This window comes from Aegilops tauschii, chromosome 2, assembly GCF_002575655.3.
Source record: "Aegilops tauschii subsp. strangulata cultivar AL8/78 chromosome 2, Aet v6.0, whole genome shotgun sequence".
NCBI lineage: Eukaryota > Viridiplantae > Streptophyta > Magnoliopsida > Poales > Poaceae > Aegilops > Aegilops tauschii.
In genome coordinates, this window is record NC_053036.3 from 49,965,322 (window position 1) to 49,973,297 (window position 7,976).

Sequence of the window (7,976 nt, forward strand, 5' to 3'; positions counted from 1 at the left end):
AGTCTGAGACCTTTGAAAAGTTCAAGGAATTTCAGAGTGAGGTTGAGAATCAACGTGACAGGAAAATAAAATTCTTACGATTAGATCGTGGAGGGGAATATTTGAGTCACGAATTTGGCACACACTTAAGGAAATGTGGAATAGTTTCACAACTCACGCCGCCTGGAACACCTCAGCAAAATGGTGTGTTCGAACGTCGTAATCGCACTCTATTGGATATGGTGCGATCTATGATGTCTCTTACCGATCTACCGCTCTCATTTTGGGGCTATGCTTTAGAGACTGCCGCATTCACTTTAAATAGGGCTCCATCAAAATCCGTTGAGACGACACCGTATGAATTATGGTTTGGGAAGAAACCTAAGATGTCGTTTCTAAAAGTTTGGGGATGCGATGCTTATGTCAAGAAACTTCAACCTGAAAAGCTCGAACCCAAGTCGGAAAAATGCGTCTTCATAGGATACCCTAAGGAAACCATTGGGTATACCTTCTACCTCAGATTCGAAGGCAAGATCTTTGTTGCCAAGAACGGGTCCTTTCTGGAGAAAGAGTTTCTCTCGAAAGAAGTAAGTGGGAGGAAAGTGGAACTTGATGAAGTACTACCTCTTGAACCGGAAAGTAGCGCAGCTCAGGAAGATGTTCCTGTGGTGCCTGCACTGACTAGAGAGGAAGCTAATGATGATGATCAAGGTACTTCGGATCAAGTTACTACTGAACTTCGTAGGTCCACGAGGACACGTTCCACACCAGAGTGGTATGGCAACCCTGTCCTGGAAATCATGTTGTTAGACAACGGTGAACCTTCAAACTATGAAGAAGCAATGGCGGGCCCAGATTCCGACAAATGGCTAGAAGCCGTGAAATCCGAGATAGGATCCATGCATGAAAACGAAGTATGGACTTTGACTGACTTGCCCGATGATCGGCGAGCCATAGAAAATAAATGGATCTTTAAGAAGAAGACAGACGCGGATGGTAATGTGGCCATCTATAAGGCTCGACTTGTCGCTAAGGGTTATCGACAAGTTCAAGGGGTTGACTACGATGAGACTTTCTCACCCGTAGCAAAGCTGAAGTCCGTCCGAATCATGTTAGCAATTGCCGCATTCTATGATTATGAGATATGGCAAATGGACGTCAAAACGGCATTCCTTAACGGCTTTCTTAAGGAAGAATTGTATATGATGCAGCCGGAAGGTTTTGTCAATCCTAAGAATGCTAACAAGGTATGCAAGCTCCAGCGCTCCATCTATGGGCTGGTGCAAGCATCTCGGAGTTGGAACATTCGATTTGATGAGATGATCAAAGCGTTTGGGTTTACACAGACTTATGGAGAAGCCTGTGTTTACAAGAAAGTGAGTGGGAGCTCTGTAGCATTTCTCATATTATATGTGGATGACATACTGTTGATGGGAAATAATATAGAATTCTTGGGAAGCATAAAGGCCTACTTGAACAAGTGTTTTTCAATGAAGGACCTTGGAGAAGCTGCTTATATATTAGGCATCAAGATCTATAGAGATAGATCAAGACGCCTCATTGGTCTTTCACAAAGTATGTACCTTGACAAGATATTGAAGAAGTTCAATATGGATCAGTCCAAGAAGGGGTTCTTGCCTGTATTGCAAGGTGTGCAATTGAGCACGGCTCAATGCCCGACCACGGCAGAAGATAGAGAAAAGATGAGTGTCATCCCCTATGCCTCGGCCATAGGGTCTATTATGTATGCCATGCTGTGTACCAGACCTGATGTAAACCTTGCCGTAAGTTTGTAGGAAGGTACCAAAGTAATCCCGGCATGGAACACTGGACAGCGGTCAAGAATATCCTGAAGTACCTGAAGAGGACTAAGGATATGTTTCTCGTTTATGGAGGTGACGAAGAGCTCGTCGTAAAGGGTTACGTCGATGCTAGTTTTGACACAAATCTGGATGACTCTAAGTCACAAACCGGATATGTGTATATTTTGAATGGTGGGGCAGTAAGCTGGTGCAGTTGCAAGCAAAGCGTTGTGGCGGGATCTACATGTGAAGCGGAATACATGGCGGCCTCAGAGGCAGCACAAGAAGCAATCTGGGTGAAGGAGTTCACTACCGACCTAGGAGTTATTCCCAATGCGTCGGGCCCGATGACTCTCTTCTGTGACAATACTGGAGCTATTGCCCTTGCCAAGGAGCCCAGGTTTCACAGGAAGACCAGGCATATCAAGCGTCGCTTCAACTCCATTCATGAAAATGTTCAAAATGGAGACATAGATATTTGTAAAGTACATACGGACCTGAATGTAGCAGATCCGTCGACTAAACCTCTCCCTAGAGCAAAACATGATCAACACCAGAACTCTATGGGTGTTCGATTCATCACAATGTAACTAGATTATTGACTCTAGTGCAAGTGGGAGACTGTTGGAAATATGCCCTAGAGGCAATAATAAAATGGTTATTATTATATTTCCTTGTTCATGATAATTGTCTATTGTTCATGCTATAATTGTGTTATCCGGAAATCGTAATACATGTGTGAATACATAGACCACAACATGTCCCTAGTGAGCCTCTAGTTGACTAGCTCGTTGATCAACAGATAGTCATGGTTTCCTGACTATGGACATTGGATGTCATTGATAACGGGATCACATCATTAGGAGAATGATGTGATGGACAAGACCCAATCCTAAGCATAGCACAAGATCGTGTAGTTCGTTTGCTAGAGCTTTTCCAAATGTCAAGTATCATTTCCTTAGACCATGAGATTGTGCAACTCCCGGATACCATAGGAGTGCTTTGGGTGTGCCAAACATCACAACGTAACTGGGTGGCTATAAAGGTGCACTACGGGTACCTCCAAAAGTATCTGTTGGGTTGGCACGAATCGAGACTGGGATTTGTCACTCCGTATGACGGAGAGGTATCTCTGGGCCCACTCGGTAATGCATCATCATAATGAGCTCAATGTGACCAAGTGTTTGGTCACGGGATCATGCATTACGGTACGAGTAAAGTGACTTGCCGGTAACAAGATTGAACAAGGTATTGGGATACCGATGATCGAATCTCGGGCAAGTAACGTACCGATTGACAAAGGGAATTGTATACGGGATTGATTGAATCCTCGACATCGTGGTTCATCCGATGAGATCATCGTGGAACATGTGGGAGCCAACATGGGTATCCAGATCCCGCTGTTGGTTATTGACCGGAGAGTCGTCTCGGTCATGTCTGCATGTCTCCCGAACCCGTAGGGTCTACACACTTAAGGTTCGGTGACGCTAGGGTTGTAGAGATACTAGTATGCGGTAACCCAAAAGTTGTTCGGAGTCCCGGATGAGATCCCGGACATCACGAGGAGTTCCAGAATGGTCCGGAGGTGAAGAATTATATATAGGAAGTCCAGTTTCGGCCACCGGGAAAGTTTCGGGGGTCACCGGTATTGTACCGGGACCACCGGAAGGGTCCCGGGGGTCCACCGGGTGGGGCCACCTATCCCGGAGGGCCCCATGGGCTGAAGTGGGGAAGGGAACTAGCCCCTGGTGGGCTGGTGCGCCCCCCTTGGGCCTCCCCTGCGCCTAGGGTTTGAAACCCTAGGGTTGGGGGGGGGCGCCCCACTTGATTTGGGGGGCAAGTCCCCCCCCTTGGCCGCCGCCCCCCCTTGAGATGGGATCTCTGGGGGCCGGCGCCCCCCTAGACCCCTATATAAAGAGGGGGGAGGGAGGGCAGCCGCACCCAAGCCCCTGGCGCCTCCCTCTCCCTCCCGTGACACCTCTCCCTCTCGCTGAGCTTGGCGAAGCCCTACCGAGATCCCCGCTACTTCCACCACCACGCCGTCGTGCTGCTGGATCTCCATCAACCTCTCCCTCCCCTTGCTGGATCAAGAAGGAGGAGACGTCTTCCCCAACCATACGTCTGTTGAACGCGGAGGTGACTTCCGTTCGGCGCTCGGTCATCGGTGATTTGGATCACGACGAGTACGACTCCATCAACCCCGTTCACTTGAACGCTTCCGCTCGCGATCTACAAGGGTATGTAGATGCACTCTTTTCCCTCTCGTTGCTAGAAGACTCCATAGATTGTTCTTGGTGATGCGTAGAATTTTTTTTAATTTCTGCAACGATCTCCAACATCAAGCTCTTTGCATATGCGTTTTCTTCCATATGCAACTTTTCTTCGCCATTATATGCATCGATATGACTTAAGTTTTGGCCAAGCTGGGTTGCCTGGCTCCTGTGCTTATGCCCTACATTCCCGTTAGTTCGGCTAGGGCATAAAGGGAGCACCTCTGCGATTGTTACTGCCGGGTCATCCGGATGTGTACCTCTGACTGGGTGAAGCCGAAAGCTAGCGTTCTTAAGGGAATATTCGGTCGGTGAATTAAAGACGTTTTTTATTCCATTACGAACCCCCAAAAGTTACATACATTGTGATTTTCCCATCACAATTCGGACATGTACATTAAATGCATGCATACCCAGGGAAAGGAACCCTTAACGAAACTATTCTCTCTGGAAGATGTTTCTTACAATATCAATGTAATATAACATAGCTAGCCGGATACATTTTGTCTGTTCAAGCAACTATGACCCCTACGCCTAGTCTTCCATGCATACCCCAGCCTATTCGGCCGCGACGGTATTCGGAAACACCCCGCACCTGCGGGTCCGGAGGTTGAAGCAAAAAGGTCTGCCATGAAAAATGATATACAATTCCGCTAGAGTCCCACATGACGAGGAAAGTACATAGTCACTTAGACTCGAACAGTTCCTCCTCTACACCATCCAACAGACAGTCTAACTTACAATCCTGTTGGGAATGTTTGGCGGCCACCTCTACTTGGTCATATACTAAACTAACGGGAATTTCTTCCCCATTTGACCCTAGCGGTCCAACCCGGGGCATGTGATTAGGATCCAGCTTGGTATATCGCGTTTTCACCATGGCCCAGGCCTCTCGCGCACCCACTCGGCAGGCCGGTATCTTCCATAGTCGGATACGCCGCCGCACTCCCTTGAACAGCTCTACAAGCTCCTCCATAGTTCCTGGAGGGGAGGCGGATGGCCATAAGGCCTTGGCAACACTCTGCATGGCCAGCCGAGCATGCTCGTGCACTTGCGACAGTCTTTGCAGCAGATCACTTGATGATCCGGACACCTCCTCTTCAGGACGGCCCGTCAATATACCTACAATCGTAACTATATCAGTCCCATTTATCTCCGAACTACTCTAAAAATAGTTCGGATACATACTGAATATGCCGCCCCGCAGCTTCTTGTTCTCCTTCACGAAGTCGGCTAGCTGGGCCCGCACATCTTTCAACTCTTCACCCAATGTAGTGTTGGAATCCTGTAGCTTGTTTTTCTCGTCCCTGATGCGGGTCAGCACACGCTCGCCTGTGGCGTGTAGCCTTTTTGCCTCTCTTTCTCCCTCTTGGGTGATCTTCAACTTCTCTTCAAGTTGATCAGGCGATCCTATTATGCGATCAGCAACAGTATTAGCACAGTTGATATAAAATTGTTGTTCCTCGATGGAGGGGAACGTTACCGGAAGACGCCTTCTTGAAGTTTTCCAGTTCGGCGGTAGCAGCATTTAGCTGCGCCTGACACTGCTCCAGCTCTTGGGCTAGCAGGCCATTCTTCTCGGTAAAGGCCTAGTCATACAACGATCCTTAAATCAGGTTTACCAACTACTTTCAGTCTCGGGGGCTATGGGCATACGGTCATTCTCTTTTGGACAAAAATACTTACCTGCACATCTGTCAAATATTGCTTCGTGGCTTCTCTAAGTCCATCTCGAGCAGCTCGGATGTATGCATCACCCGAGCTGAAGGCATTGAATGCCTCTTCCGAGAACTTGGGGTCTCGCAAGACAGCCCTGCAGTGCCTATGATTCATGGCGCTCTCTACTTCCGAGTTGGTGACGGACACGTCTTCCGAACCCTCGGTTGAAGGACATTCTGGCGTTGTTCTCATACCGGCCCCCGCCTCTCCGGCAGGACCTGAACCCCGGTTGTCAGGAACACGGCTGGCCGGGCCCCCGGACATAGTCTGACGGACCCTTTTCCTGGAACTAGACAAACGCACAAAGTCACAGTCGAGTGCGGCCGCTGAAAAACATATTTATGGATCCGTACCTCTTCGATGAAAGCCTGGCTGTGTCCTCGCCGGCCTTCCTCTTTGAAGGCTGGCCCGGTGTGGGAGCCGATCTCCTCGGAATCACCGAACGCCTCCTCTTTGGAGCACAAGACAGTACGGTGGGTAAGGTAGAATAAGAGCACTCTTTTAAAAGGAGGTGTCTCTTGATTACTTACGCGCGAAACGGGAAGAAGGCCAGGGTAGTCGGCGGTGATGGCCACTTCTGTTCTAGCGGCGCATTGATGGCGAACCAAGACGAGGCATCGATGCAGGGAGAAGAAGTCAAGCACGGGCGAGCTCCTGGACAACGTTTGAGCTCGGGACAAGGAGGGAGGAGACGAGCATAGTGGTCGGAACAAGCCAGAGCACGCGTTCAGCTATAACGCAAGCATGATCACCACGCGCACTGGTGCAAGAGGCGCACTTTGGCGTGGCCGACCATGTCCAGTAGATAGACCGTCATGTACTCAGTCAAAACGAGGAAATAAATCGGTCCAGGGGCAAAGAAGAGATTTGCACTTAGCTCCAAAGTAAATCAGTAAGAAGGTGTTTGTAAATTGCTGGGGTTAAACCAGCTTGGTAACGTGGTAAATAGTTTGTCTCGAGATGATCACACACTAAGGTGATTTTGATCACAAAAACTCAGACTAAGAGGAGGAGTTTAGATGAGGGTTGCTGTAGAAACCACTATAATGGCCAGAATTAGAGATTTGGATGATGCACTCACATGAAGCATCAACTTGAGCTCAAATTTGGCAAGGCTTAGTTATTTGGTCATAGTAAGAAGCTGTAAAAATTTCATACCAATTAGATTCACCAAAATGGTACTTCCTTCACAGCTATCTTCACTGACCAGAAACTTGCAAGAATTCTAGAGAAATAATGGCTCAATGAAATGGTGCCAAATTTGGTGGAGAGATGTTATTTGGGTAGTAAAACAATCTGGTATTTTCTCAGAATTAATGAAGCAATATAAAATGCACTTGCTTCACAACCTGAAAATATTGCCAGAATAAAAGATTTGGTCCTGTGCTCACATAGATCAAGGGATGGAGCTGAAATTTGGAGGAGGCTAATTATATGAGCACATGAAGAGGCATGCAAAATTTCAACTCATTTTGATAACCCTAGCTAGCACTTCATTCACAATGCCTTCTGACTGACAGAAAATTTGAAAAATTGCTGAGGAAGATTGGCTAGGCAAATAAAGTTGAATTTTGGCATGAGGCAATTATTTGGACATAAAAGAATTCCCAACAAGTTTGGGTGCAAACAAAATTGGATAGGTGGCACTTCCTTCACAGAAAGGCACACTAGACAGAAATGAAGATTAATTATTGGGGGATTATTCTTGGTCTAGGACCGGAAAGTTTGGGCATATTTGAGCAATATATGACCCAAAGGAATTATGAGAATTAATTGAGATTTTTGGGAGTGACAGAAATATAGGTTGCTTCACAACCTAGGGCAGATAGGATTATTCCTTTAATAGAAAAAGGAATATTCCTGAGAAAAAGAAATTAGGGTTTGGTCAAGGAGTGGAGTGAAATGATCTTGGCAAGGTTTTGAGAATCATGAGTCACTTGGGAGAGGAAATGAAGATGATTTCCCAGGTGACAAGGCCACAGAACCACTCCAAAAAAGAAAAACAGAGCAAAAACCAATTAAATCAAAAGAAAAAGAAAAGGGCCAAAATCCAGGCTGTTACATTCGGTGACCTTTCGCCAGTGCTGTCATAACAAACGGATTTGAAATTTATCAAAAGTAATCCGGCAAGGGAAGGAGTGAAACAGAGGGGTGGAGGCTTACCCAACTGGGAGGATCATACATAGAATACCCATCTCTGCGCTTA